Raw genomic sequence first — 10,000 nt, forward strand, 5'->3', positions numbered from 1 at the left:
GTTGCTTCATTAAATTCCATAAGACAGGGGTCCCCAACCTTTTGAGCACCAGGGACCGGTTCCATGGAGAGAGGAGTTCTGTGGACCAGATGGTGTGTGGTTTTGTATGCTGCCTGCATCTCACAGATGGGGCTTTGCTTTTTGTGCAGACCGGTTGCTGGCATGCCGTGGCCCGCTACTGGTCCATGAACTTGGGGTTGGGGACCCCTGCCATAAGGCTACCTGCAAGGTACAATTTCTAATAATAACATGGTTTTCTTTCTTTAACTTTTTAAAACTAATACAGTAAACAGGGAAGATTTTTAAAAATGGACTTCTCCAGACACTATGCCACAAATTTTGTGACTTCAAAAGTGCAATTTAAATATAAAAACCATTTTGTTACCCAAAGCCAGGTAACTTTCACATATACAGGTTTGATTATTGTCATGTCAAGAACAAAATGTATTGTATATATCCTCATTTGCACCCACAAACATTTTAGCAATCATACAGTAATCTATTTACATATTATTTATATTATTCATGTGCATGTGTGTCATTTTTCATATATGCACATACATGCTACATGTGTACATTTTTTCAGTTACACCCAGTATATGCTCTCTCATACATATCTGCTGCAACTGCAATCAACACATGGACTACTAGATTAACTTTTTCCAAACATAAAATTAAGAAAAGCTAATTCTTCCATTCTGTTGTTGTTGTTGTTGTTGTTGTTGTTGTTGTTGTTGTTATTATTATTATTATTATTATTATTATTATTATTATTATTATTATTATTATTATTATTATTATTAGTCTTCGGTGCATATTTCAGGTGGCACAACCAAGACAACAAGATTTTAAAAACAAACAAACAGTGACTTACAAACAGCAAGCTGTTTTTGCAACCTTCAGACCCAGAAATCCTCACTAGCTTTTCTTAAAATAGACAGCCTGTAAATAAGGTCTGTGAACTCAATTGAAGGTGGCTGTTTCTGAATTAGTCAGCCCTCACAAGACTCTCAGCCTACATGCTAGTACATAAATTGTCCACTTTACCAGCAGACAAGAAAGATTAGAGTAATAAACACGGGGCATTAGCTTGGCTAAAGAAACACACCAGCACACCAGTCAGTTCACACATACGGTATATTCTCTCTCTCTCTCTCTCTCTCTCTCTCTCTCTCTCTCACACACACACACACACACACACACACACAGACAGACACCAAGTTAGAAGTATGACATCATGGGAACAAGAGGGAGACACATATATCCAGTGACAGAAAAAAGAAGAGTGAGGGAAGTATCTAGGAAAGAGCACAAACAATTTTCAGGTTCATTTTGATTTCTCTGAGCCTAATAAAGCAATCCTGCTAAGTTATCAACTGAACCATCTCAAGTGGCTCTTGCCAGCTATTGGATTATACAAAAGTGGAAGAAAATAAATGAAAAGGATTGTGTGCTGAGTTTATAATGCTTTAGGAGAATTCTTGAAACATGCCTAGTTACAATTTTAGTCAGTCATATCTGTTTGCTTTGACAGGTTCCCAGGGAGTAAAATAAAAATAAAATAAAGGGAAGAAAAAAGAAAGAATATTTTTTTTTTGGTCATATGAGTCTGGGGACAAAAAGATTACACCGTGCATATCTGTTCATAATATGATCTTTGTATAATCCACGGGTCTGCACTTGCCTTCCGAACAACTGCACAACAGGTGCAAATTAAAATGAAAACGGCAGTGGAGCTGGGCAAACAGAATTTGCTGACCTGGTTTGAATACCAATTGACGGGAGAAACAAAACCTTTTCAAGAGGTGTGACCACAAGGCTTTAGGCGAGTTCAGGCTGGGTAATGCCCTCCGAAGAACAAAAAGAAGGGAGAAAAGAAATATTCTAACATCTCTACTCTAGCTGTGTGGTCCAGATATACCTTCCTACAATCAATAATGTGCTCCCATTTTGTTTTATTTCCCCACCCCACCCCCATTACGAGTTTTAACTATTTCTTAGCAACAAGGAGAAGATTTCTTTACCATTTTTCCCCCCTTTCTAAATGCCGGGTTGGGTGGGTGGGGGAGAAGCCTTCAACAAAAGATCGTAATGCCTGGGAAGCTTTCAACCAATCTCCTAAAAAGTGATCTCTGGGCACAGGAGGAATAAAGGAAGGTCCAGGAGGAGTGAATAAAATTATCTCAGGCTGGACAGACATTAAAAGACCTTTATCCAAAGGAGGAATATAGACACATATTCTCACTCACACTTACACCCATGCCTATTAAGGTCTATTTTGGCATGGACCATGCTGTCCCAAAGGACCTTAGTGTTCCTACCGCACTGCAACTGAAATATTTTCTTCATGGAGGGCAGAAAAAAAAATGAGAAAGGAGAGGAAAGAAGATAAATGATTTATGAACGGCGCTTGAGGAGTTCCAAGTATCAGAACAATCTAAACATGCAATGAAGTCATGTCTCACTGTATGGGATCAGAGGCTAATCATCCATCACCACCGGAGGCTAACAATACTTCCCAACCTTTAGGCTCCTTTCCCACAAATAATAGTAAGTACTTTTGGTCTGAAAATCAACCGCTGTCAACTTCACCCGCGGAAGGCCTCTGTCGTTTTATCAGTAGTATGAACTGAAGGTGATAATCAATATCGCCCCTCTTTCCACTCAACTAGTTCAGTGCCTTTGTTTTATAACTGAATTAGAGAGAAAACACATGGGAAAAATATAACCTGAATATAAATAAGCAATGGTGGATATGGATGGCTTTCTATACATTAGTCTGGACTCAATTTAACAGCACCTGCTGCTTGCAGTCTTTTAATGGAACTTGCCTGTGAATTGGATACACTCTGCACTGAAATGAATAGAAACTATGTAGAAGCCATATCAATAGCTGCCTTGCTTACTGAATTTCATCTTTAAATGCACATTCATTCATGCTCATTTTTGGATGGCCATTCCCTTGATTATACCTGTTTGTTGTGGCTATAGGAATCAGCCCTCCTTCCTCTGACACTGTTAAACTAAAATAATTAATTGGAAGGGAATAGCTTTTATATGAAGAAAACAAAACCACTTAATGAAATGTTTAATAAATTTTCCTTCCTTCCTTCCTTCCTTCCTTCCTTCCTTCCTTCCTTCCTTCCTTCCTTCCTTCCTTCCTTCCTTCCTTCCTTCCTTCCTTCCTTCCTTCCTCTCTCTGGAAACACAGTCCCTCATTCCTTCTTTCCACGTAACAAAATGTCAATATTGTAGCATTATCTTTTTTGCCCAATTTAAAAAAGGACATCCCACCCTTTCATCTCCTCCCACCAATAGTGAGTGACTTTTGTTTGGGCAGAATCTTTCTGTTTCTATACTAGACGGATTTACTAATTGTTGCTATTAGAATTTATGAAGCTGAGAACTGAAAACCTACTTATACAAGAACTCCTTTACCTTTGGCAATCTTACATCCTAAATTGATCCATTAGGTAAAAGTAGCTTCAGTCTCTGGAAAAGTTTGCACATCCGGCGGGGCAGCCCAGTTGGCAAAATAAATATGCTATTACTTCAAAACCACAAAGAAGTGATAACCCCAAGAAGGCTACTCCACAATTCAGTAAACAGGAGGGTAAGACATACTGTTTTCTGGCTCAAAATAGACACTAATTTTACATCTGTCTCTGAGGCACAGCAAAAAATCATGTAAAGAGCAGTAATAAATGTCCAAAAACCAGCATCGGTATCCAAAATTCTCACAGTAATCTTCTGAGGAATTAATTACAATTCTGTGTAACAGTCGCACTGGCAAAATGTGCCTGTAATTACACCCAGGTACTGTACTGTATTGCAGGGAAATTTGCCACCCGGCACTGTGCTTACAAGGATAAGTCAGTGAGATCAAGCTATGTGCAAATGAAGATTATCTGACTTATTGCCATTGTGTCCCATTTTGTGCTGAATCATATTAAAGTTTCATTTTCTATAAAATTATATATGTAATGTGGGGTTACCAGTGCATATAAAGCTGATACTTAAATTTGATTCCACAGCAGAGGGAGTAGTAAGATGTACAGGAATATGAATTCTTTTTTTAAAAAAAAAGCATCCCACCCTTTATTTAAAAGTGGCAATTCTTTATCTGTAATGTGTATTTTTAGTTTGCAGGGCTCTCAAAGAAGAAACTCCCTATTGCAAGCAAATGCTAATATCAACACACAGATTAATTTTAGAGTAAATTTAAGCATGAAACTAAATCTTATGCTACTGAGAAGAAAAATATTTCTTTTTCCCCCCTTTAGTTTATACTGCACCTATCAGCAGCAGCTGACCAATGACATTTTATTCAGCAGAAAAGGCTGATCATAACACCGAAATACTCAGAATAATGAAATTCATCTGTAGTTTTCTTATAATGTTTTCACCCTAAAATTACCCTGTTTAATATTTTTTTCACTAACTCTTCTTGTTGTTCATGTGGATCCCCCACATGAGGTTTTAATTTCCCATTAAGCATCTGCTGCAGACTTAATTGTGTGACAAAACTATAGCAACTTTTATCTTCAGGCCAGGAAAAAAGTTTTCATTGATTTTAAAGGTTGGTATTAAAATGGGAAATGACCAACATGAATGACCAACCCTGAGCAGCAGAAAAAGGACTGGGCACTGGTGCTGGGGAAAGTAACAATTTTAATTAAAGCTTCTTTTAAGTGTAAGTCATAGCACTGAGGACATCTATTTGTAGTTGGAGTTAATAGAGGTGATTCCTCCAAATTTGTACTCTGATGCATGTATGCTACCAAGCTGGCCTAATCAACATATTCAAATGGTCTCACAAAATCAGGGGCCCCTATGAATTAGAGTAATAAAAAACATTTCATCTGTCATGTCAGTAGGTTCATGTATCCATCTTGAACAACTAAGCTTATCTTTTGCAAATGTTTTTTTTAAAAAAAACATATTTAGCTATTACAGTAATTAATTTAGGACAGGCAACTGAGATCCAGAATGATTGGATTAACACTTGACATCTCTTTGTTATGCCTTCTCATTCCTTCAATGGTAAAGCTTAAATTTTTAATATCATCTAGTTCTTTTTCGTAGAACAGTCATATTCAAAGTCCCTGTCCTCTGAGATCTGGCAGTCCTGGATCCTCCTTGCCTTCTGGAAAGCTTTAAAGAGTTGGCTTTTCCCAGAAACATTGGGGGCAGAGTAAGACTGCAATCCTGTATTGGTTTTGGTTTTTTTAATGTGTGTGGATGGAGCCCATGTCCATTCATTACTCTGGTCTTCAGGGTTTAGGCATGGTATGGGAAGCCAAATGCATTAGTGTTATATAGAAAACATTCCTTACGTGCATGGTTAAACTTATGGATCTACATTCTTCTTCTATGTCTTTCCATTCAGTAAGACTCTTTTTTTTCTTGGCCCATGTTTCATTAAGCAAAGGAAGCAAACTAAAGTGTTTCTCCTTTTAAATAAAACTGTGGTTTTCTTTACATAATTTTGCAGTATACAACTTTATGTTTTGTATCTGTTGCTTAATACCATCAGAACTAAAAGTAGTCTGGCACTGGAGGATAAACTATCTATATTTCTTTACAGTATTCCTCCCATTATAATCCTCAACTCAAGCTTGAAGTGCAGTAATGTATGAAATCAAAGTGAAGAATAAGGCACATATGAGTGCTGTTTTCAATACTGAAATAATGTCTAAAATATTTTAAAAGGAAGATATTTAAGATATTTTAGAAGATCCATAGTTGTCTGAAATGTTCATAGTACAGGAAGAATTATGAACAAAAGGCTGTATCATGGTGGAAACCATACAATTCTGATTGGAAAACTTTTGTACCTTAGTTAACTTGTAACTTAGTTACTGTACTAAGATGATAGATAGATAGATAGATAGATAGATAGATAGATAGATAGATAGATAGATAGATAGATAGATAGATAGATATTCCTGTCTCTGAGTCTCCATTTCAGATTATTTCTTGTGTTAAATTAACTTCAAAGAAATATCTGAATAGTATATCATACTTCCAAGTCAAATCTATTTCACAGAATTAGAGTGACAATAGAGAATAATAATTTGACACAGTTAAAGGAACCGTGATAAAAATGTGAATAACATAAAATACTATAAAAGCCTTATTTCATTTGAATTGATTAATTTCAGACTTTTGAATTCAATTATTTGACTAGACTTGCAAAACAGGAATGGGGCTGAGTAGTTAATAGGAACTCTAGTGTCTAAAATTATGCTCCACGAGACTGGAAATGCTAAATTCATTATGTTATACTGAGATGTCATGTCTCCTATAAAAAGGATGTTTGGCAGCTTTGCTTCTTCATCAGATTTACTGAATGCAATGTCACAAGAATGGACAGAGTGTGAATAGTTGGAGAAGGTGCTGAGCAAGGATAATGTTTACTCTGAAGATGAGGAGAGCTTCCCCTTCTAACTAACAGCTTAGGAAAGTAGACAAATTTTAGAAACCTAACAACAATTCAAAGTAATGAAAGTCAATTATTCAGGAAGATGATTGTTGTAAAAAAGACAAATCAGAATGAGAATTAAATTTATGTGTAGCAATTTTATCACACATCACTGGAGACAACTGAGATAAGATTACATTTAGGGGGAAAAAGCCCCCCCCCAAGAAGATGCATGACTACTTTTGATTTGTCTTAAGGCAGAGTTTCATAATACAGTACGGTGTTAAATGCATCTACCACATCCATAATGTTGGGTGTGGGCATAATAAAACCTAAACCATGCCTTCTTGGTCTGGGTGTGAAAAGCTTGCTCAAATTATTTTAAAAAACCTAAATCTCAAGATAAAAAACTACATACAATTTGCTTTTGAAGGTACAGTATCTATAACAGAGCGAACTACTGTTAAGAATATTGACTTGATTAAAGTGGATTATTGCTGAAAGAAATATGATTCTTTCATTAAATAACAGAGAAATAGAGGAGGGGGAGTAATAGATTAAAAGTCTTTCTGAACTAACACATCCCATATCCTTGATGGCCAACTTTCATGTTTATTTTTTTAAGAAATATAAATCATTCAGATTATTTTGGGGATAATCTCTTTAAATATGAGATAAGTCTTAATTTGTTACTTGGAATTAACAATGAAGTTTTGACTACTTGGCATCTATCAGGACTGAAATCATCATAGGACATGTTCTACTGTTATGAAACATAAAAAAAGTTTAGTGTGGAAATCCTACAGTTAAGTATTCTCTCTCTCTCTCTCTCTCTCTCTCTCTCTCTCTCTCTCTCTCTCTCTCTCTCTCTCTCTCTCTCTCTCTCTCTCTCTCTCTCTCTCTTTCTCTCTCTCTCTCTCTCTCTCTCTTTCTCTCTCTCTCTCTCTCTCTCTCTCTCTCTCTCTCTCTCACACACACACACACACACACACACACAAATAGCTGCTGCATTATATACAGTAACAGGTGGTTACAGCTTTCCATGAGATTCTTTTCCTATACTCTATAAAAACTGAAACCTTGCCAGTTACTTGTTGTTTTTTTTCTATATAGAACTATTCTCTACCTTCAGCCCCTCAATACACACATTTTCTATTGTTTTCCTCAGTAAATTGACATATATCAATTAATAGCCATAGCAATCTAGAGATTTAGGCAGAAAAACATCTGATATATGTATTGACTGAGGTAAATTTTCTCAAGCCTGCATGCAATCTTAAGACTTGGGGGAATTTGGGAGAACAAGTATCTAGCCATGTAAATCCTGGCTGCAAAAATAAATACCATAATTCTGATTCATAAAATTCATTTGCTGTTTACAATATTCTTGCATAATATTGTGTATTTGTAAGATAAGCATAACACATGCAAACTACTTTACAATGAACCCATTCTTGTTTCTTTCCCCATATTTAAAGATATGTATATTGAACTACAGAGATATTTGAAAGAAAGGGATAAAATAGAGTCTATGACTAAGCTTCACTTGTATTATACGAAGACAGCAGTTAGTTGCAGAACTAAATCTTTTATTTTATTTATTTCTCTGGCAAGGGGGGAAAAATTATGAATAGAGAAGATTTCTCCCTAGTGGCTCCAATTCTAACTCCAACCTGCAAGGCAAAAGTTTATTGCAGACCAGGTATCCTTGCAATACGGTGATCGTTCCAAATAACCCATCCCACTTAAAAACCCTGTTTGCCTTTTTTTGATGATTATTACAAGTTTCAGGCAGGCCCTCTATATGGGATGGGTTGCTTCAGGAGAAAGTCCTACCAAGTGGATTAAAATGGCTGTGAGGTGTTCAAACATTGCTATCCTAAAAATGTAGATCTGTGTGAGAGAAAGCCATACAGCATTTTCTTTGTTTGTTTCCATAGTATGGGTTATATTTCTTGGGCCTGCTTTTGAGAATTAACTTGAAGAAGCTGGAAGTGTACATTTCTTTACCTTTTGTTTTTCAGATATCCCAAGATATCCAAAGTAAATTAGGAGAAAGTGTGGCTAAGTGGGGATGGTTAAATCTGTTTTCTTTCCTAAGCTCTGAAGCCTTTCAGTGGAATTTCTAGGTGTGAATAACCATAATTTTCCACAACCTGAGGGATTGAGCAAAAAACAGTATTAAAGAAAACATGCAGCCTTGTTATATTGCTTAGGGGTCAAAGACAAATTGATATATCACACATGGCAAAGTGATGCTGATTCCCATGTAATTATATGGGTTGGAGCAGACTCTGGAAGATGTACTCTTGATGCACCCAGCTAGGTGGATCTAACAGAAACCTCCTTGCTCTACCCTACAAGAGAATTATTATGTCAAAATTAAATGGCTCCAGTGCTTTCTTGAGTTAAGGCCCAACATAGCTGCAGGTGAACATGGCTGTTTCTCATCAGTTAGACACTCAACCTTTTTTCCTGACAAGGTGTGGATTTATGGGACAAGAGCAAAATAATTCCCTACTTAGCTGCTGACTCTGTTTTGGTTCAGTGCTTCGTGGACTGCTTTGCTTATCCAAAGAGCAGTAAGAAATCACACAAAGAAATCTTCTAGTGAACTGTGAGAGGGGAAACCCAGGGGTTTTTTTCCCTTTTTTTCTCCTAATAAGACATCACTAGGTAAATTATTCACACAACACTATGCTCATTTGAATAAGGGATCGCCAAAGACAATTCAACAAAGAACACAATGTTATAATTGCATCTCTTTAATGTTTCTCAACCTTGGCAGCTTTAAGATGGGTGGACTTCAACTCCCAGAATTTCTCAGACAGCATGGCTATGTGGAAATAAGGAATGGGATTTAATCTCAGTCTTCTAGAAGACATAAGCAAACTCAAAGTCCTAGAACCTATTGTTTGTTCTCTCTGAACCTCTCTGCAAGCACAACTGCTAAAAATGCCTGTTTTTGCCATTTTGAGGTAGGAAGAACAGCTTAACCCCAAAATAGTTTTGAATCATTTGTCTTGTTTGTAAAAAAAAAACTCATCTTCTTCTAAGTACCAGAAACAATAGAGAATTCTGAATCAACCACTAGTGTCCAAAAATTGTAACCTAACTTTTACTAACTCTAAACAAATATCACACTTATTAAACAGAATAACATGAAACTTCAAGACAGAAAACATGAGACAGAGAGATCAACTTAGTCTACCAAAGGGCTTATGACCTAATAGGTAAATCCATATTTTAACATATATATCAAATTCTGAAGAATATATTAAATTCTTTGGAGTGCTTAAGGCCTATCATAGGGCATTTTTGTTGTGCAAAAGTTTGCTAATCCTGCTAATATGCAGCAGTAGACTCTTAAATCATGTATTAAAATAATCAAAATAGCAAAGACTATGAGCCACTTGAGTCTCTGACATCTACTGGTGATTGGGAATAATTTACTGTATGTTGCACTCAATAAGCTCATTTATTTGGACAGTCTTTAATAAGCAAGTTGTTTCTATATTTAATTTAAAAGGTGAGACTGAACATATATCTACTATATAATCTAGTAAAATTGCTTAA

General features: G+C 36.2%; 1 protein-coding gene across 6 annotated transcripts in view; it reads right to left on the reverse strand.

Annotated features, from left to right (window-relative positions):
- Nucleotides 1-10,000, reverse strand: part of ZEB2 (zinc finger E-box binding homeobox 2) — a 171,726-nt gene that overhangs the window by 45,692 nt on the left and 116,034 nt on the right. The gene's annotated exons all lie outside the window — the stretch shown is intronic.

This window comes from Vipera berus, assembly GCF_964194415.1.
Source record: "Vipera berus genome assembly, chromosome: 1".
Lineage (NCBI taxonomy): Eukaryota > Metazoa > Chordata > Lepidosauria > Squamata > Viperidae > Vipera > Vipera berus.